Source organism: Macaca fascicularis, chromosome 6 (genome assembly GCF_037993035.2).
Source record: "Macaca fascicularis isolate 582-1 chromosome 6, T2T-MFA8v1.1".
NCBI lineage: Eukaryota > Metazoa > Chordata > Mammalia > Primates > Cercopithecidae > Macaca > Macaca fascicularis.
The window spans coordinates 158,871,665-158,893,639 of NC_088380.1; the positions used below are offsets into that span (position 1 = coordinate 158,871,665).

A 21,975-nucleotide genomic window follows, 5' to 3' on the forward strand; every position below is an offset into this window, starting at 1 on the left:
CAAATGGCTGCCCAGTTTTGTGCTTGAAACCCAGGGTAGTATAGGCACCCGAGGGAATCCCCTGGTCTGTGGGTTGCAAAGACTATGGGAAAAGCATAGTATTTGGGCCAGAGTGCACCATTCCTCACAGCACAGTCCCTCATGGCTTCCCTTGGCTAGGGGAGGGAATTCCCTGACCCCTTGCACCTCCCAGGTGAGGTGACACCCCACCCTGCTTTGGCTTGCCCTCCGGGGGCGCACCCACTGTCTAACCAGTCCCATGAGATGAGCCAGGTACTTCAGTTAGAAATGCAGAAATCGCCAACCTTCTGTGTTGATCTTGCTGGGTGCTGCAGACCTGAGCTGTTCCTATTGGGCCATCTTGCCAGCCACCATGCCTCTACTTTTTAATACAAATTTCCGGAAGATAATTTATTGTGTCAAAGGCATGAAGATACTTAAAGTTTTTGAAATATATTACTAGATTGTCCATTATGGTAATATATAGGGAGGGCCTGGAAATAGAGATAACAGCTCTTTGTGCAGAAGCAAAATCAGGTGAGCAATATAATGGAGTAAAAAAGAATAGGACTTACTTGGGGATCAGTTCTGTATACCTAATTATATTTTTTGAGAAATAAAATTTTGATAGCAGAACAGAGCCATGTATTCCTAAGGGACAGGTCAATGATATTTTGGCAGCCCCTAGGAACAAATCAAATAGTACATAACTTTTTAAATTTTAAAAAAATTGACATAATAATTGTACAAATTCATGGGGTACATAATGATGTAATTAGCATATTTATTATTGCAAAAAAGTATTATTTATTTGTGATGAGAATATTTAATATCTTCCTTCTAGCTATGTGAAATTATATATATTGTTAACTGTGTCAGCCTACAGTGGTAAAGAACACTAGATCTTACTCCTGTTATCTAGCTGTAATTGTGCATACTTTACCACATCTTCCCTTATCTCTCCCTTCTCCTTACCCTTCCTAGCCTCTAGTATCCTCTGTTATACTTTTAACTTCTATAATATCAACATTTTTCAGCTTCTACATATGAGTTTGAACATGTGGTGTTTAACTTTCTGTTCTTTGCTTATTTCATTTGATGTCATCCAGTCTGATCCATGTTTCTGTGAATGACAGGATTTCATTTTTTTCATGGTGGAATAGTATTCCACTATACATATCATGTTTCTTTACCCATTCATCTGTTATTGGACACTTAGGTTGATTCCATATCTTGACTATTGTGAATAGTGCAGCAATAAACATGGGGGTATGGATGTCTCTTTGATATCATTTCCTTTCTTTTGGATAGATTCCCAGTAGTTGGATTGCTGGATCTTACAGTTCTATTGGTAGTTTTTTGAGGAACCTCTATACTGTTCTGCACTGTGGCAGAACTCTTCTACCATCAGAGTAGAAGAGTTCTTTTTAATCTGCATCCTTACCAGCTTTTTTTTTTTTTTTAGATAGAGTCTCACTCTATTGCCCAGGCTGGAGTGCAGTGGTGAGATCTCAGCTCACTGCAACCTCCACCTCCTGAGTTCAAACAATCTCCCACCTCAGCCTCCCAGGTAGCTGTGAATACAGGCATCTGCCACCATGCCCAGCTAATTTTTGTATTTTTAGTAGAGATGGGGTTTCACCGTATTGTTCAGGCTGGTCTCGAGCTTCTGACAGGTGATCTGCCCACCTTGGCCTCCCAAAGTGCTGGGATTACGGGCATGAGCCCCCGTGCCTGGCCATTTTTTTTCTCTCAGTAGTTTGAATATATCACTCATTCTTTACTGGCCTTTTAAGTTTCTGCTGAGAAATCTGCTGTTAGGAGATTTTCTTGTATGTGACTTAACGCTTTTCTATTGCTATTTTTACAGTTCTTCATTTTTGACTTTTGACAATTTCACTCTAATGTGCCTCAGAGAGAATCATTTTGGGTTGAATCTGTTTGGAGTTCTTTGAGCTTCCTGGATCTCGATGTCCATCTCTCTCCCAAGACTTGGTAAGTTTTCTGCTATTATTGTTTATTTGCTTTTAACCTGAATGAAGTTATTCAGTCAGTCAACAAGTGTGTATTAAATTCAATTGCCTCAGAACGTTGTGAACCTTGCTGTAATATCTTTTGACTTTGGATGGTATATTGGTCCTAATAGGCTCAGACTTTACATTCATGTGTTCATTGACTGGATTTAATTTTATATTAGTTTTTTTTTTTGTTTTTCCCCAAGAAGGACTTGCAAGATTTGTACTTCCTGAGCTGCTTCATGTTAAAAAAATTTACCTTTGTACTTGAAAGACAGTTTGGTAGGATATAATGTTATTTTGTCATATTTTGTTTCTCTTAGAACTTTGTACATATATCCCTTTATTATCTTTTGATAATGGAAATTGCTGAGGAGAATTATTAGGCCAGCTTTATTTTTGCCTTACATATAAAAAAAAAGAAAATATATGTATTATACAATACATATTACACATTCTCTATATATGTATATACACATATACAGTAACACTCGGGTGTTGATACCTATACCTCAAGTTTTATTTTACTATGGTGTGCTTCTTCAGTATGCAGATTTGGTTCTTGCTTCATTTCTGGGATAATTTCTATTTTTTACCTGTTTTTATAGTTGAATATCTTTTCAGTGATATCAGTTATGTATAATTTAGATCATCTTTGCCTTCCATATTGATTATCTGTAATTGTTTTGATTTTGTTCTTTAGTCTTTCACTGTGATGCTATTAAATCTTTGTTTTATGTCAGTCATTCATTTTACAGCTGTGTCTGTCCAGTTTGTTTGTAATTTATCAGTTTTATAATTATGATATCTTGGCTCTTAATTTGTTTCCTTAGCTATGCAATCAGCCATTTAATTTCATTCTGTTCTTTCATAATTTGGCATCTGAATTCTTGTTTTATTAAATTGTATTGGATTTTAAGTAACATGAAGCTGTTGTGGAGAATTGTCCTTTGTTTCATAGTGTATATTTTCTTCCAGTTGAGGTTCTTCAGAATACCTTTTGCATGCCACCTTTCATTCTTTTAACGTTTCACTGTAGCATTTTTGGACACTTGCCTGACTTTCTCTCTCTCTTTAAAAAACTGCTTACACTTAGTGTAAAATGTCTTAGTCTTTTGGTTGGTTGATGTAATATGAGTGAATTTTCTGTTACTCTTAATAATCTGTTTTATCTGAGTAATGATAGGTCTAATGTTTTTAAATTGATTGGGCTTAGGTGTGACAGAAGAGTGAACGCTGGGACTAAGGAAGTTGCTCATACTTAGATTTTATGTTGCCAATCAATAAAAATAGGGGATTTAAAGATAAAATTACAAAATAATAACGCCATAAGACTGGATAATACAAATACTTACCTGATATACAAAATGTGATAATATGACTACTACTGACTTCCAGAAAATAAAACTGGATCTTGAGCTCTTTTCTACAATTTTGTTAATCCTATTTGTGGTAGCGTTTCTTAATATCATGGTGGTATGGGGATGTTAGAAGATACTCTTGAAGCTGGAATTGTTTCCCATTTCCTCATAGAAATTTGAGTCTTTCCTTCTGGAAAAGGAAGTCCACTCAGTTTTCACTTTCGCTTTCCATCAATCGTTTACATCAATCCTCTCAACAGTATTATGTCAGAAGGAGAAAATTAAAAAAACCCTTCCACAGTTTACTGCTTTTCAAATTTGTGGATATTCATGAGAATTACAGGGATATTATTATAATAATTTACCATTAAATCTCTTGGTGCTGAGGGGGATTAGGCACCAAGGAAAAGGGCTTAGTATTTTTTCCCCCTTCTTACCTCCGTACATGCCAGGATGCTACTGGTACTTTTTCCATTTTTATTAATTAAAAAAATTATATTAAGTTTTTTGTAATTTGGAGGTAATTATTAGGTATTAAGGGAGAGAATCTGTAAGCTCTTTTTCTGCCATATCCATTTAGACTTCTTGGTTGTTATATGTATGAATAATTTGAACATTAAAAACACATTTATGTGTCTAGTATTTTCATATGTTTATATTACTTTTATAAGCAAAGCAACATTTTACAAATTTCAGTTTTGATCTCTTCTTTAAGGTCTGCTTCAATTGCCACTTCTTCCAAGAAACCTTCTCTGATATCTCTAGCCAAAATAACTTTTCTTGTCACTGAGTTTTTGCATAATCTTTCTAGTCATATAAAATATATTTTATTAACTGCTATTAAGGGCCAGGCACATTTCTAGGTGCAGAGAATATAATTTATAAAATATGATTTCTGTCTTCATGATGTTACCGTTACAGTGATTGGAGGTAGGGAGGAATTGACCTGTTATCTATCTTCACTATTGGTTCTATACATTTTTGCTTATTGAAGTCAGAGTGTTTTATTCACTGATATATCCTCCACAAAATCTCCTATAATGTGTGGCACAAAATGGAAGCTAATAAATGTCTGTTGAATTAATGAATCCAAAATGAATGTCTTATTAGCTGGAATGTGGAGAGAGAATGCTTATGAGTGGGAAGCAAGAGGGAAGTAATCGTAGCTAGGCAAGATTTCAGGCCTATTTGGCTGACAGGATGTCTGCATAGGCAATTTTAACAGTATCTCAGTGGTACAGGCATATAAAAATAACAAAAATAACAAAGCTGAGCTCAAACAGTGGTCAAGGCTAGGAAATGATGGGCACAGAGAATATCAATGATTCTTGGAGCAGAAGGAGCCAGCCCAGGTAGCACTGAAAGCGTCCCTGGAAGCTGGAGTAAAGCGGTTAAATCATATTTCAATGTTTCAATTCCTCTTCAGGTTATGAAATTTTCCCACATTACCCAGCATAGAAAGTGCAAAATCATTTATAACTAACTTTCAGAGAGAAAGACTTGAATACCCAGAGACTTAGAAGAAGTTGAATTCTCATAATTAATTTCATTCTGGAAATGCTAAGCTGGGAAATTTTTCCTTTTCTTATTACCAGACTGCCATGTTGCTAGCTGTTGGCGATATAGAGTTGACATTATTCCAAAACAGGAATCTTCACAGGCATCTTATTTTACAGCATCAAGTAATGAAATATCATTCTTTGTAATTACATGACCAAGAGCAAAAGAAACAGGCACAGGAACTAAAGAACCCAAGAAGCTAAGCTAAAAGAAGTGTTTTCTTATATTTTGTGTTAAAAAAATTATTATTTAGGCTTCATGAGCAAACTACGAAATAAGTGGGGAAAGTGGACTGAGGCTTTTGGAATGAATGTAATTTTGAGCAAGTTCATATATGTTGAAGACTATTTGACCATTGATACTTAGATTTGGAAGAGTTGTCTAGCCCAGTCAGTTGATGAATGTGATTTTGGTTAGTCTCTGGTTGAATATCATTTTAATAATTGTGTATATATTTTGGAGTGTATTAGGAAGGGAAATAATAAACTCCAAATTCATTTATATGAAAAAGTAATTAATGTAGAGAAATATATTGGAATATATTGGAATAATGGTACTAGGACAGTTTTACAAGTGGGTCTTGAATTGCACGTAAAAAATCTGATCTAGACCAAACTCAGGTTCAGTGTAGGAGAATAGTAAGCAGCAAGTGAGGTGGCATGGATGGGTGAGGGCTCATCTCCTCATTGTAGATTATCTCATTATTATACTAGTCCAGTCCTTGCTAGAGTATCAGAGTTACATTTTTTCCTCTTAGGTCACACATTCCTAATTTTCACTATGATTCTTTATTTGATGTTGTCTTAATTTCTTCCTTCCTTCCTTCCTTCCTTCCTTCCTTCCTTCCTTCCTTCCTTCCCTCCCTCCCTCCCTCCCTCCCTCCCTCCCTCCTTTCTTTCTTTCTTTCTTTCTTTCTTTCTTTCTTTCTTTCTTTCTTTCTTTCTTTCTTTCTTTCTTTCTTTCTTTCTTTCTTTCTTTCTTTCTTTCTTTCTTCCCTCCCTCCCTCCCTCCCTCCCTCCCTCTCTTCCTTCTTTCTTTCTTTCTTTCTTTCTTTCTTTCTTTCTTTCTTTCTTTCTTTCTTTCTTTCTTTCTTTCTTTCTTCCTTCCTTCCTTCCTTCCTTCCTTCCTTCCTTCCTTCCTTCCTTCCTTCCTTCCTTCCTTCCTTCCTTCCTTCCTTCCTTCCTTCCTTCCTTCCTTCTTTCTTTCCTTCTTTCTTTCCTTCTTTCCTTCTTTCCTTCTTTCCTTCTCTCCTTCTTTCGATGGAGTCTTGCTCTGTCACCCAGGCTGGAGTGCAGTGGTGTGCCATCTTGGCTCACTGCAACCTCTGCTTCTGGGGTTCAAGCAATTCTCCTGTCTCAGCCTCCCAAGTACGTGGGAGTACAGGCACCTGCGACCATGCCCGGCTAATTTTGGTATTTTTAGTAGAGATGGGGTTTCACTATGTTGGTCAGGCTGGTCTTGAACCCTTGACCTCAGGTAATCCACCTGCTTCAGCCTCCCAAAGTGCTGGGATTACAGGCGTGAGCCCCTGCACCCGGCCGTTAACTGCTTTGTCTTTGGGTTACATCTAGTGATACCATTAGAGAAAAATAATGTTAGAAGGAAATGTAGAGATCATTTGGCCTGGTATTTATCAGACTGACAGCACCAGAACTCTTTCTTATCATCTTCCTCCTCCTTCTTATTTTCTTTTTTCTTTCTTTCTTATCTTTTTTTAATTATACTTTAAGTTCTGGGGTACATGTGCAGAGTGTGCAGTTTTGTTACATAGGTATACACGTGCTATGGTGGTTTGTGGCACTCATCAATCCGTCACCTACGTTAGGTATTTCTCCTAATGCTATCCCTACCCTAACCCCCTGGCCCCTGAAAGGCCCCAGTGTGTGGAGTTCCCTCCCTGTGTTCATGTGTTCTTCTTGTTCAACTCCCATTTATGAGTGAGAACATGCAGTGTTTGGTTTTCTGTTCTTGTGATAGTTTACTGAGAATGATGGTTTCCAGCTTCATCCGTGTCTCTGCAAAGGACGTGAACTCATCCTTTTTTTTTTTTGTGGCTGCGTAGTATTCCATGGTGCAAATGTGCCACATTTTTTTTATCCAGTCTATCATTGATGGACATTTGGGTTGGTTCCAAGTCTTTGCTATTGTGAATAGTGCCACAATAAACATACTTGTGCATGTGTCTTAATAGTAGAATGATTTATAATCCTTTGGGTATATACCCAGTAATGGGATTGCTGAGTCAAATAGTGTTTCTACTTCTAGATCCTTTAGGAATCACCACACTGACTTCCACAGTGGTTGAACTAATTTACACTCCCACCAATAGTATAAAAGCATTCCTATTTCTCCACATCCTCTGTAGCATCCTTTGTTTCCTGACTTTTTAATGATTGTCATTCTAACTGGCATGAGATGGTATCTCATTGTGGTTTTGATTTGCATTTCTCTAATGACCAGTGATGATGAGCTTTTTTTCATGTTTGTTGGCCGCATAAATGTCTTCTTTTGAGAATTGTCTGTTCATATCCTTTGCCCACTTTTTGATGGTTTTTTTTTTTCTTGTAAATTTGTTTAAGTTCCTTGTACATTCTGGATATTAGCCCTTTGTCAGCTGGGTAGATTGGAAACCTTTTCCCCCATTCTGTAGGTTGCCTTTTCACTCTGGCGATAGTTTCTTTTGCTGTGCAGAAGCTCTTTAGTTTAATTAGATTCCATTTGTCAATATTGGCTTTCATTGCCATTGCTTTTGGTGTTTTAGTCATGAAGTCTTTGCCCATGCCTATGTCCTGAATGGTATTGCCCAGGTTTTCTTCTAGGATTTTTATGGTTTTAAGTCTTATGTTTAAGTCTTTAATCTATCTTTGGTTGATTTTTGTATAAGGTGTAAGGAAGGCATCCAGTTTCAGTGTTCTTCATATGGCTAGCCAGTTTTCCCAACACCATTTATTAAATAGAGAATCCTTTCCCCATTGCTTGTTTTTGTCAGGTTTCTCAAAGATCAGATGGTTGTAGATGTGTGGTGTTATTTCTGAGGCCTCTTATTTCTGTTCCATTGGTCTATATATCTGTTTTGGTACCAGTACCATGTTGTTTTGGTTACTGTAGCCTTGTAGTATAGTTTGAAGTCAGGTAGCGTGATGGCTCCAGCTTTGTTCTTTTTGCTTAGTTTTTTTTTTGTCTTGGCTATACAGGCTCTTTTCTGGTTCCATATGAAGTTTAAAATAGTGTTTTCTGGTTCTGTGAAGAAAGTCAATGGTAGCTTGATGGAGATAGCATTGAGTCTACAAATTACTTTGGGCAGTATGGCCATTTTCATGATATTGATTCTTCCTGTCCATGAGCATGGAATGTTTTTCCATTTGTTTGTGTCCTCTCTTATTTCCTTGAGCAGTGGTTTGTAGTTCTCCTTGAAGAGGTCCTTCACATCCCTTGTAAGTTGTATTCCTAGCTATTTTATTTTCTTAGAAGCAATTGTGAATGGGTATTCACTCATGATTTGGCTCTCTGTTTGTCTATTATTGGTGTGTAGGAATGCTTGTGATTTTTGCACATTGATTTTGTATCTTGAGACTTTGCTGAAGTTGCTTACCAGATTAAGTGAATTTTGGGCTGAGACAATGACATTTTCTATATGTACAGTCATGTCATCTGCAAACAGACAATTTGACTTGCTTTCTTCCTGTTTGAATACCCTTTTATTTCTTTCTCTTGCCTGAATGCCCTAGCCAGAACTTCCAATACTATGTGGAATAGGAGTGGTGAGAAAGGGCATTCTTGTCTTGTGCCAGTTTTCAAAGGGAATGCTTCCAGTTTTTGCCCATTCAGTATGATATTGGCTGTGGGTTTGTCATAAACAGCTCTTGTTATTTTGAGATACATTTCATTGATACCTAGTCTATTGAGAGTTTTTAGCATGTAGGGGTGTTGAATTTTGTTGAAGGCCTTTTCTGCACCTATTGAGATAATTATGTGGTTTTTGTCATTGGTTCTGTTTATGTGATGCATTACATTTATTGATTTGCATATGTTGAACCAGCCTTGCATCCCAGGAATGAAGCCAACTTGATCATGGTGGATAAGCTTTTTGATGTGCTGCAGGATTTGGTTTGCCAGTATTTTATTGAGGATTTTTGCACTGATGTTCACCAGGAATATTGGCCTGAAATTTTCCTTTTTTGTTGTGTTTCTGCCAGGTTTTGGTATCAGGATGACGCTGGCCTCATAAAATGAGTTAGGGAGGATTCCCTCTTTTTCTATTGTTTGCAATAGTTTCAGAAAGAATGGTACCAGCTCCTCTTTGTACCTCTGGTAGAATTCGGCTGTGAATCCATCTGGTCCTGGGCTTTTTTGATTGGTAGGCTATTAATTACTGCCTCAATTTCAGAACTTGTTATTGGTCTATTCAGGGATTTGACTTCTTTCTGGTTTAGACTTGGGAGGGTGTATATTTCCAGGAATTTATCCATTTCTTCTAGATTTCCTAGTTTATTTGCATAGAGGTGTTTATAGTATTCTGTGATGGTATTTTTTATTTCTTTGGGATCAGTGGTGATATCCCCCTTATCATTTTTTGTTGCTTCTCTTTGATTCTTCTCTTTTGTCTTCTTTATTAGTCTGGCTAGTGGTCTATCTATTTTGTTGATCTTTTCAAAAAACCAGCTCCTGGATTCATTGATTTTTTTGAAGGGGTTTTTTGTGTCTCTGTCACCTTCAGTTCCGCTCTGATCTTAGTTATTTCTTGTCTTCGGCTAGCTTTTGAATTTGTTTGCTCTTCCTTCTCTAGTTATTTTAATTGTAATGTTAGGGTGTTGAGTTTGGATATTTTCTGCTTTTTTTTGTGGGCATTTAGTGATATCAATTTCCTTCTACACACTGCTTTAAATGTGTCCCAGAGATTCTGGTACATTGTGTCTTCTTTCTCATTGGTTTCAAAGAACATCTATATTTCTGCCTTCATTTCATTATTTACCCAGTAGTCATTCAGGAGCAGGTTTTTCAGTTTCCATGTAGTTGTGCAGTTTTGAGTGAGTTTCTTAATCCTGATTTCTAATTTTGTTGCACTGTGGTCTGAGAAACCATTTGTTAAATTTCTGTTCCTTTGCATTTGCTGAGGAGTGTTTTACTTGCAATTATGTGGTCAATTTTCAAATAAGTGCGATGAGGTGCTGAGAAGAATGTATATTCTGTTGTTGATTTGGGGTGGAGAGTTCTGTAGGTGTCTATTAAGTCTGCTTGGTTCAGAGCTGAGTTCAAGTCCTAAATACGCTTGTTAATTTTCTGTCTTGTTTATCTGTCTAATATCGATAGTAGGGTGTTAAAGTCTCTCGCTATTATTTTGTGGGAGTCTAAGTCTCTTTGTAGGTCTCTAAGAACTTGCTTTATGAATCTGGGTGCTCCTGTACTGGGTGTATATATATGTAGGATAGTTAGCTCTTTTTGTTGCATTGATCCCTTTACCATTATGTAATGCCCTTCTTTGTCATTTTTTAATCTTTGTTGGTTTAAAGTCTGTTTTATCAGTGATTAGGATTGCAACCCCTGCTCTGTTTTTTGCTTTTCATTTCCTTCGTAATTATTCCTCCATCCCTTTATTTTGAGTCTATGTGTGTCTTTGCACGTGAGATGGGTCTCCTGGATACAGCACACTGATGGTTCTTGACTCTTTATCCAGTTTGCCAGTCTGTGTCTTTTAATAGGGGCTTTATCCCATTTACATTTAAGGTTAATATTGTTTTTATTATTATTATTTTAAATTTTCTATTATACTTTAAGTTCTAGGGTACATGTGTACAATGTGCAGGTTTGTTACATATGTGTACATGTTAAGGTTAATATTGTTATTTGTGAATTTGATTCTGTCATTATGATGCTAGCTGGTTGTTTTGCCCATTAGTTGATGCAGTTTCTTCATAGTGTTGATGCTCCTTACACTTTGGTATGTTTTTGCAGTTGGCTCGTATTGGTTATTCCTGTCCATGTTTAGTGCTTCCTGCAGGAGCTCTTCTAAGGCAAGCCTGGTGGTGACAAAATATCTCAGTATTTGCTTGTCTGTAAAGGCTTTTATTTCTCCTTTGCTTATGTAGCTTAGTTTGACTGGATATGAAATTCTGGGTTGAAAATTCTTTTCTTTAAGAATGTTGAGCCAGGTGCGGTGGCTCACACCTATAATCCCAGCACTTTGGGAGGCCGATGCAGGCAGATCACAAGGTCAGGCAATACAGATAATCCTGGCTAACATGGTGAAATCCTGTGTCTACTAAAAGTACAAAAATATTAGCCAGGCATGGTGGCAGGCGCCTGTAGTCCCAGCTACTCAGGAGGCTGAGGCAGGAGAATGGCGTGAACCCGGGAGGCAGAGCTTGCAGTGAGCCGAGATCACGCCACTGCACTCCAGCCTGGGCGACAGAGTGAGACTCCGTCTCAGAAAAAAAAAGAAAAGAAAAAAGAATGTCAAACATTGGTCCCCACTCTCTTCTGGCTTGTAGGGTTCCTGCGGAGAGATCCGCTGTTAGCCTGATGGGCTTCCCTTTGTGTATAACCTAACCTTTCTCTCTGGCTGACCTTAACATTTTTTCCTTCATTTAAACCTTGGTGAATCTTGACAATTTTGTGTCTTGGGTTTGCTCTTCTCCAGGAGTATCTTTGTGGTATTCTCTATATTTCCTGAATTTGAATATTGGCCTGTCTTGATAGGTTGGGGAGATTCTCTTGGATAATATCCTGAAGAAGGTTTTCCAACTTGGTTCCATTCTCCCTGTCACTTTCAGGTACACCAATCAAACATAGGTTTGGTCTTTTCACACATTCCCATATTTCTTGGAGGCTTTGTTTGCTCCTTTTCATTCTTTTTTCTCTAATCTTGTCTTCTTGCTTTATTTCATTATCTTCAATCACTGATATCCTTTCTTCTGCTTGATCAATTTGGCTATTGATACTTGTGTATTCTTCATGAAGTTCTTGTGCTATGTTTTTCAGCTCCATCAGGTCATTTATGTTCTTCTCTAAACTGGTTATTCTAGTTAGCAATTCGTCTAACCTTTTTTCAAGCTTCTTAACCTCCTTTCAGTAGGTTAGAATATGCTCCTTTAGCTCCGAGGAGTTTTTTATTACCCACCTTCTGAAGCCTACTTCTGTGAATTCGTGAAACTCATTATCCATCCAGTTTGTTCCCTTATTGGTGAGAAGTTGTGATCCTTTGGAGGAGAAGAAGAGTCCTGGTTTTTGGAATTTTCAGCCTTTTTGCGCTGGTTTCTCTCCATCTTTGTGGATTTATCTACCTTTGGTCTTTGATGTTGATGACCTTTGGATGGGGTTTCTTTGTGGATGTGCTATGCTTTCTGTTTGTTAGTTTTCCTTCTAATAGTCAGGCCCCTCTGCCTCAGGTATGCTGGAGTTTGCTGGAGGTCCACTTCTGACCCTGTTTGCCTGGGTATCACCAGCAGAGGCTGCAGAACAGCAAAGACTGCTGCTTGTTCTTTCCTCTGGAAGCTTCGTCCCAGAGGGGCACCAGCCAGATGCCAGCCAGAGCTCTTCTGTATGAAGTGTCTGTCAGCCTCTACTGGGAGGTGTCTCCCAGTCAGGATACATGGGGGTCAGCAACCCTTAGCTGAGCTCGAATGCTGTGCTGGGAGGTCTGCTGCTGTATTCAGAGTCATCAGGCAGGAACACTTAAGTCTGCTGATGCTGCACCCACAGCCACCCTTTCACCCAGGTGCTCTGTCCCAGGTATATGGGAGTTTTATCTATAAGTCCCTGACTGGGGCTGCTGCCTTTTTTTCAGAGATGCTCTGCCCAGAGTATAGAAATCTGGCAGTCTGGCCACAGCAGCCTTGCTGAGCTGCAGTGGGCTCTGCCCAGTTCGAACTTCCTGGCTCCTTTGTTTACACCGTGAGTGTAAACTCAAGCCTCAGCAATGGTGGATGCCCCTCCCCTAACCAAGCTCAAGTGTCCCAGATGGATCTCAGACTGCTTCTCTGCTGGCAGTGAGAATTTCAAGCCAGTGGATCTTAGTTTGCTGGGCTCTGTGGGGGTGGGACCTGCTAAGCCAGACCACTTGGCTCCCTGGCTTCAGTATCCCTTTCCCGGGGAATGAATGGTGCTGAATCTCTGGTGTTCCAGGCACCATTGGGTTATGGAAACAAAACAAAACAAAAACAAAAAACTCCTGCAGCTAGTTTGGTGTCTGCCCAAATGGCTGCCCAGTTTTGTGCTATGCACATGTATTTTTATTGAGGCACTATTTACAATAGCAAAGACTTGGAATCAACCCAAATGTCCATCAGTGACAGACTGGATTAAGAAAATGTGGCACATATATACCATGGAATACTATGCAGCCATAAAAAAGGATGAGTTTGTGTCCTTTGTAGAGACATGGATGCAGCTGGAAACCATCATTCTCAGCAAACTATCGCAAGAACAGAAAGCCAAACACCGCATGTTCTCACTCATAGGTGGGAATTGAACAATGAGATCACTTGGACACAGGAAGGGGAACATCACACACCGGGGCCTATTATGGGGAGGGGAGAGTGTGGAGGGATGGCATTGGGAGTTATACCTGATGTAAACGACGAGTTGATGGGTGCTGATGAATTGATGGGTGCAGCACACCAACATGGCACAAGTATACATATGTAACAAACCTGCACATTTTGCACATGTACCCTAGAACTTAAAGTATAATTCAAAAAAAAATTTAGGACCCACCAGCCCCAACAATTGCATGAGCCAATTCCTCAAAATAAATCTCTTTATGTATGTATCACTTATACATACATGCAACATGTTAACACACATACATATATATGTGTACATACATACTTATGCCCCCTATTGCTTCAGTTTCTCTGGAGATCCCTCACTGATACTCTTGCCTCATGAAGTGAAAGACTGGGGAATTGGAATTGCTCTGGTTTCTCCATTAACCAGTAAAGTGAACTCAAACAGTCTATGGACTTTTTGAGGACAAAGACTACATTTTCCTTACTGATGTTTTTCTGGCATCTACATAGCTCCTAGTGTACGTTAGGTGCTCAGTAAGTATTTGATGAATTAATGAATAAATGAATAGTCTGCCTTTTCCTTGGGCTCAGTTGTCTTTTCTAGAAAAAAAGGAGGTTGATTTAACTACATTCCCTGAGGCTCTTCCAGAAATGCAGAGTAGCAATTAAGAAATTTAGGTCTGGATTCAGGCATAATGGGTTGGAATCCCAGCCATGCCACTTAATAGCTATATGACTTTGGGTAATTTCGTTTAACCAGTCAGTATTGCTATTCCCACCAAACGTTACCTCATTTAATTCTCACCACAAGTCTAAATGAGTAATGTTTGGTGGGAATACTCTGCCTATTACAGAAAAAGTATCACTAGCTGTTAATTGCTGCCACTGCCACTGCAGCAACCATCACCACTACCACCACCATTACCATCATTGTTATCATCCACCCATGTGATTAACTATTTTTAAGGCATCTTTCTTGAAGGCTGTGTTTGTTGGAGAACATCTGATCTGAGAACACAGATAGGAGAGGTATGTACACAACAACTAAAAGTTAGAAAATGAGTTAGAGGGCCAATATTAAGGCTGAGGAGCACACAGAAATCCCAGGAAGTTGGTACTCAGTGTGTCTCAGAAATCCAGAGATAAACTCTAGTAAAATGGGAATTTTTCATAAACCTTCTACTATAGAGGGAATTTAAAGCACATCCTCCCAGATACTTTAAATTACCTCTAGACTACTTCTAATACTTAATACAATATAGGTGTCATGTAAATAGTTGTTATACTATGTTTACAGAATAATGACCAAAACAAATAAGTCTATCAGTAGAGACACAGTTTTTTTCTGAATATTTTCAATGTGTGATTGGTTGAATCCATGGATGCAGAACCCATGGATACAGAGGGCCAACTGTATATTCCAAACCTACCTATTTATCAGCAGCTTCCCCATAACATCTTAGAATATGCTACTATCATCTCACTCCTTAACTACCACAACAGCCACTAAGGGATGTCCCTGCTTCCTCCAATTCTCCCTTACAGTACACACATCATACATAGCCAATCAATCTTCATAAAATATATCACATCATTCCCCTGTTTAAAACCTTCTCATTTGTCAACATTCAGCATTTATGGCGCCCCCTGATGTGCTAGGCGCTGTTCTAGCTGTTAGAAATACAGCAGTGAAGAAACCAAACAAAAATGCCTGACCTTGGGGAGTATATGTCCTACTTAGGGATGCTGACAATAAACAAACAAAGTGGCTAATGCTGGGGGTGCAACTTTTATATGGGCAGTCAGGAACAGTCTCAAGGAGAAGGTTGTATTTGAGCAATGAATTGAGCAAGTAAGGGAATGAGCCATGTGAGTATCTGCGGAAAGCTCTTTAGACTGAGGGAACAGCCAGGGCAAGGGCCTGGAAGCAGAAGCATGCCTGGCACGTTCAAGAAACAGCAAGGAAATGCCAGGTAAGACATTGTGAAGGCTTGGCCTTTGCTCTGAGTTAGATGAGAAGATTTTGGACTGTATTGACTAAAAGATAGATTAAAAGCATGGCATGATCTGACTTACATTTGTAAAGGAACACTCTGGTTGCTATGCTGATAATAGAGTGAAGGAAGTTAAAGCAAGAAGGTAAGGTGAGGGGTTAGTGCAATAATCCAAACGAGAGATGATGGGGTTTGAACTAAGGAATAGCTTTGTGGCAAGTGATGGGTAAATAGACCCCAGACATAATTTGAAGACAGAACCCACAGAGTTTGCAGACAGAGTGGATGTCTGGGAACTGAGGCATCAGGAATGACTCCAGGTATTTTGGCTTAAAAAACTAAATAGATGGACTCATCCTTCCCGAAGACAGGAGAGACTGTCAGTGAGGTAGATTTGTAGGGACAGAAGGAGGTTCAATCTTGCATGTAAAGTTTGAGTTTCCTTTTAGACATGAAGTAAAAGCATTGAGTATGCAGTTATATACACAGGTCTAGAATGCAGAAGTTGCTTATGGGTATAAATTTGGGGATTATCAGCATATAGAAGGTATTTAAAGTCAGGGGACTGGATGAGATCACCTGGGGTATGATCTTGGGTAGAAATAAGAAGAGAGGGATCCACAGACCCTGAGATACTCTAAAGTTAAGAGATATAGGATAAAAGAAGTAATCAATTAGCAAGAAAAGATGGATTAACTTCCCATTGCACTAGAAAACAATTCAGATACCTTGTCTGCAGGCCTTATGTGATCTGACCCAGTCAGCTTTATCTCCTGCTTTCTCTTCTGTTCACTAAGCACCAGCCAGCCACACTGGACTTCATTTTGATCCTTAAATCAATGAAACTCATTCTTCTTTCAAAGCTTTGAACTTGCCTGGAAATATCTTCTTTCAATCTTTATAGCTAACTTTTTGTCACCCAAGTCTCCTGAGTTTTTATGTTGCTTCCAAGGAGAGGAATTCCCCATCCTGCTCAGTTCACATATTCCTTTACCTTTGTGTGTCTGTCTAGCTATTTTTATTCTATTGCACTTATCACTATCGTAATTTTCTTACCCTAGTTTCCATTTTTACTGTCTATTCCACCCACCTACCCACCCCCAACTCTGGCCAGGTAAACTTAATGAGGGTAAAAACTCCAGGTTGTTTTGTTGACTCCACACAGATGTATCCCCATTACCTAGATTGGCAACCATTACCTAGTAAGTGCTCAACTTATAGCTAAGGAATGAATATAAACCAAAATCCAGAGAGGTAAAGCAGCCTCCTCAAGGTCATCCATGAGTAGCAGAGCCAAGACTAGAGCTCCAATTTCTAACACTAAAGTTATGGTTGGTTGGTTTGTACTCCCAGTTATTGCAGAGAAGGAAAGGATAGTCTAAATGAAACCATTCATACTCATTTTTAAGTTAATAGTTGACCAGTTTAACCCTCTTTTCCCTGGCCACTCTCTGTAACCATTCATAGCTCCACACAGATGTATCCTGGCCACTTGTAACTTTAAGCATGAAAAATCATTGACTAGGATTAGAAGGGAACTTTAAGAAAACAAATTATAGTGTATTGAAGCTTAGATGGGCAGTGGAGGTAGTGCATAGTCACTTTTAATCCAACTTTCCTTTTCCCTTATAATATCATGATCTTGAAAGGTGTTTGGTCAGTGGCCAAAAAAAAAAAAAAAAAAAAGAACAAAACTAATTTACATCTCTACTAGTTTCCTGGTGCCCTTCAGATGTCCCTAAGAGAAAGGATTTTTTCATTCATTCATTTGACAAATATATATCAAATCAACTATTCTAGAAGCTGATGATCCAACAGTGAACAAAAAAGGTAAGGTTCTTATTCTCAGATGCTTAAATCTGATCAGCGAGACAGACATTAAATAAATAAATGAATAAATGAACAAAATAATGTCCATTGAGGTTAGGTGATGTGATGACAGTAAAATGGGACAATGTGATACAGAGCATGCAGCTGTGTGAAATAACCGCAGACATTGGATGAATTTTGGATACCTGGCTTCCACTCTGGTTTCTGACTTAGCATTAAATCCATACAGATCTTATGGTTCTCCCCTTGGAAGAGTGTTCAGTGCCTCCTCATGGGAAATTCTGGGGGCTCCTTGCCCACTCGACTCCCATTTCACAGACCAGAATCAAGCCTGAGGTCCAGCTTCTGTTTGTGACCCAGCATGTCTCCAACTCCATTTAACACCAAATTCCACTGCTCAGGGCGCAATATCTATGAGGACTGGGTCCACATGTTTGAACTAGCTATGTTGCCCCATTGACTAGCTATTGACTTACTCTTTACACACCTAACTGAACATTGGGTTAGTCTGCCAAATGCCTCTGGCAGCACATGTGGCTGTAGCTCAGATTAGCCAGGAGAACAGGAGGAGGCACTGATGTCTTTGCTGTGTGAAACAGAATCACACATGCTTGTCCCTCCACCTGCTTTGCCCACAGAAGAAGAGTTGAAATATATATATATATTTCCACCCCTGAACAGCTTGGACAATCTCGATCCAGAGTTCTTCACATCTTTGTTAGGCAAGTCTTTGGAGAAATTGTATCCATGGATTTGAGCATTATGCAAATCAAGATGTGAAACAACCTTGCCACTAAACTTCTGTGTGATCTCAGGCAAGTCATTTAATTTCTTTAAATCTCAGCTCATCTGTTAAAGGTGAATAATACATACACTTACCTATAAAGTCTATAGTGAGAATGGAATAAAATATCTAGAGTACTTAGAGTGTCATGGTACATGTGTCACCTAAGAGCTTAAACTTTTGGAGCTGGAAAGAAATTTAGAGATCACACCTCTAATGAATAGATGGGGATACTCAGGCCTAGAGATGGAAAGGAATTTATCCAGAGCTAATTAGCAGAGAAGCCAGAAAGAGACCTTCAGCCCCTGATTCCTACATGTCAGGTTGCCTTCCTGGGGCTCATCCAAAAAGAAAGAGAAGGCTCAGCCTTGTGGCTCCTTGCTCCAGCAGCACAGATTGGACCAAGCAATCAGCGTTTAAAAATGTAGGTTCCAGCTGCTCCATCAACTTGCTGTGTGTCTTTAGGCAGAAAATGATGTTCCTCTGAACCCAGGTTCTTTACCTCATGTAGAAATGGCTAGGGATTATGGTGAGATTTGTCGCGAGACTGTGAGGTCTAGTTGTACATGCTCTGTAAATCTCATTCCGCCACACCAATCTGCTGCACACCACCAGGATCACTCTGACCCCTCTTCATCCAGGTGTTCATGTGCCTGCAGGCTTAGGGCCAACTACACAGTTAGTTGAATTCCCTCTATAGTAGAAGGTTTATGAAAAATTCCCATTTTACTAGAGTTTATCTCTGGATTTCTGAGACACACTGAGTACCAATTTCCTGGGACTTCTGTGTGCTCCTCAGCCTTAATATTGGCCCTCTAACTCATTTTCTAACTTTTAGTTGTTGTGTACATACCTCTCCTATCTGTGTTCTCAGATCAGATGTTCTCCAACAAACACAGCCTTCAAGAAAGATGCCTTAAAAATAGTTAATCACATGGGTGGATGATAACAATGATGGTAATGGTGGTGGTAGTGGTGGTGATGGTGGTGGTGGTGGTGGTTGCTGCAGTGGTAGTGGCAGCAATTAACAGCTAGTGATACTTTTTCTGTAATAGGCAGAGTATTCCCACCAAACGTTACTCATTTAGACTTGTGGTGAGAATTAAATGAGGTAACGTTTGGTGGGAATAGCAATACTGACTGGTTAAACGAAATTACCCAAAGTCATATAGCTATTAAGTGGCATGGCTGGGATTCCAACCCATTATGCCTGAATCCAGACCTAAATTTCTTAATTGCTACTCTGCATTTCTGGAAGAGCCTCAGGGAATGTAGTTAAATCATCCTCCTTGGAGGATGTGCTTAGGTTATATGCAAATACTATTTTATTTTTATTATTTCAATAGTTTTTTGGGGAACAGGTGGTGTTTGGTTACATGGCTAAGTTCTTTAGTGGTGATTTCTAAGATTTTGATGCACCCATCACCTAAGCAGTGTGTACTGTACCCAGTGTGTAGTCTTTTATCCCTTACTCTCCACCCATTCTTTCCCCCATGTCCCCAAAATCCATTCATTGTATCATTCTTATGCCTTTGCATCCTCATGGCTTAGCTCCCACTTATGAGTGAGAACATATGATGTTTGGTTTTCCATTCTTGAGTTACTTCACTTAAAATAATGGTTTCCAACTCCATCTACGTTGCTGCAAATGCCATTATTTTGTTCCTTTTTATGGCTGAGTAGTATTCCATGGTGTGTGTGTATGTGTGTGTGTGTGTGTGTGTGTGTGTATATATATATACACACACTGACAACAAAGTGGTATTGGAGTGTTATAGGGTTATGGAGAATACCTTCAATCATTAATTATAGGTTTTAAATTTACCTTGGCTTTTAAAGGAATAGGGTACACTTTTTTTTTCTTAACTACTTGTATATATCTCTCTTTCTTTCTGTCTTTGACTTTCTCTCTCTCTCTCTCTTTCTCTTTGACTTTCCTTTTGCCTCTCTTCTTTTCTCTCTCTGCCTATCTCTTTCTTTCTCTCCTCTCTCCTTGACTTTCTCTTTGTCTGTCTCTTCTTCTCTCTCTTTGCCTCTTTTCCTCTCTGTCTCGTTCCTTTCTCTCTCTCTGCTGGTCTTTCCTTGCCGCTGCCAGCCGCTTATGCTGCTGTTCTCTCAACCACTGTGTAGTGGGGATGGGGGGTTCTAAAACCAGCTGTAACCAAGTGTCTATGTACAGGAACTCTGGTCTAGGTTCCTTGGCTTACAGGTTACCTTGTGCCATACCTTTGAAACAAGGAACCTACCCAGACTTCCTTCTTTTATCTTTTTTTTTTTTTTTTTTTTTTTTTTTTTGAGACAGAGTCTCACTCTGTCGCCCAGGCTGGAGTGCAGTGGTGCGACCTCGGCTCACTGCAAGCTCTGCCTCCTGGGTTCACGACATTCTCCTGCTTCAGCCTTCCAAGTTCCTGGGACCACAGGCACCCACCATTGTGCCTGGCTAATTTTTTTGAATTTTTAGTAGAGATGGGGTTTCACCGTGTTAGCCAGGTTGGTCTCGATCTCCTGACCTTGTGATCTGCCCACCTTGGCCTCGCAAAGTGCTGGGATTATAGGCGTGAGCCACCATGCCCGATCCAGACTTCCTTCTAATGGCCAACCTACCTCTGATACTGGCCAGTCTATAAGTTTTCCTAGTATCATAGTACTCTATAGTCTCCTTTAAATTCTTTTTTGAAATTTTTCAACATAGTTCCTAGCAAGGTGGGCTTATTTGTGCCTGACCTATGCTTCTTCGATATAAAACACCACACTCACACCACACGCACACCACATAACAAAGAATGGGTAAAAAGGGCACACACACACACACACACACACACACACACACACACACTTTTGCAGTTTGCACCAAACCAAAATCAAAACCAAAATCACAGTATCCAGAAATCCAAGCCAGGTCAAAACCAAAACCAAAGTATCAAGCAAGCCAAGTTAAGCCAAAAACAAAAACCAAAGTGCCGCAATGGAGTAGGCAAGTTCCCAAGACCAATCCTGTCAAGCAACTTAAACCAAGTCAAAACCAAAACCAAAGTGCTGATAAAGGCATGCCATGGGTGATCAGGCCACGCTTCCACTCAGAGTGGGCAAGTTTCAAAGACTAGTCTTACCAAGTTTTAGATGTCCAGACTCCAAGTGCCCATTCCTTCCAGTGTTCAGATACTGATTTGATCCTCCACGGGGGCCTGCCACACACTGCTCTGGCGAGGCATCCCACTGGGGCAAATGCCTACCCAGGAGCACTGTCAGGATCTATGTCGCTTGGGCTGGTCGGAGTCCCCCACAAGGATGTTCCACAGGGAGGCTTAAGACACCTACAGAGCTGCCTCAACCATCCACCAATCACCTTACTTCCCAGTCAGGGAACCAAGAAATGTAGCAGGACGAGCCACAGACAAAACTCAGACACTGAGTTAAAGAAGGAAGGGGTTTATTCGGCCGAGTGCATCGGCAAGACTCCTGTCTCAAGAGCCAAGCTCCCCGAGTGAGCAATTCCTGTCCCTTTTAAGGCTCACAACTCTAAGGGGATGCATGTGAGAGGGTCGTGATTGATTGAGCAAGCAGGGGATACATGACTGGGGGCTGCATGCACCAGTAATTAGATCAGAACAAAACAAGATAGGGATTTTCACAGTGCATTTCTATACAATGTCTGTAATCTATAGATAACAGAACCAATTAGGTCAGGGGTCGATCTTTAACTACCAGGCCCAGGGTGTGGTGCTGGGCTGTCTGCCTGTGGATTTCATTTCTGCTTTTTAGTTTTTACTTCTTCTTTCTTTGGAGGCAGAAATTGGGCATAAGACGATATAGGGGTGGTCTCCTCCTTTAAAGGAATCTCCACACTGTTTTCTATAGTGGTCGTACCAGTTTACATTCCCATCATCAGTATAAAAGTGTTCCCTTTTCACCACATTCATGCCC

General features: G+C 39.7%; 1 long non-coding RNA gene across 1 annotated transcript in view; it reads left to right on the plus strand.

The window, feature by feature from the left end:
- The first annotated feature begins 1,454 nt into the window (after positions 1-1,454).
- Positions 1,455-21,975, plus strand: part of LOC102121395 (uncharacterized) — a 295,344-nt gene continuing 274,823 nt past the window's right edge. The window contains exon 1 of the long non-coding RNA XR_010587232.2: positions 1,455-1,995. This is a non-coding gene — a long non-coding RNA (uncharacterized lncRNA). The remainder of the gene's footprint in view (positions 1,996-21,975) is intronic.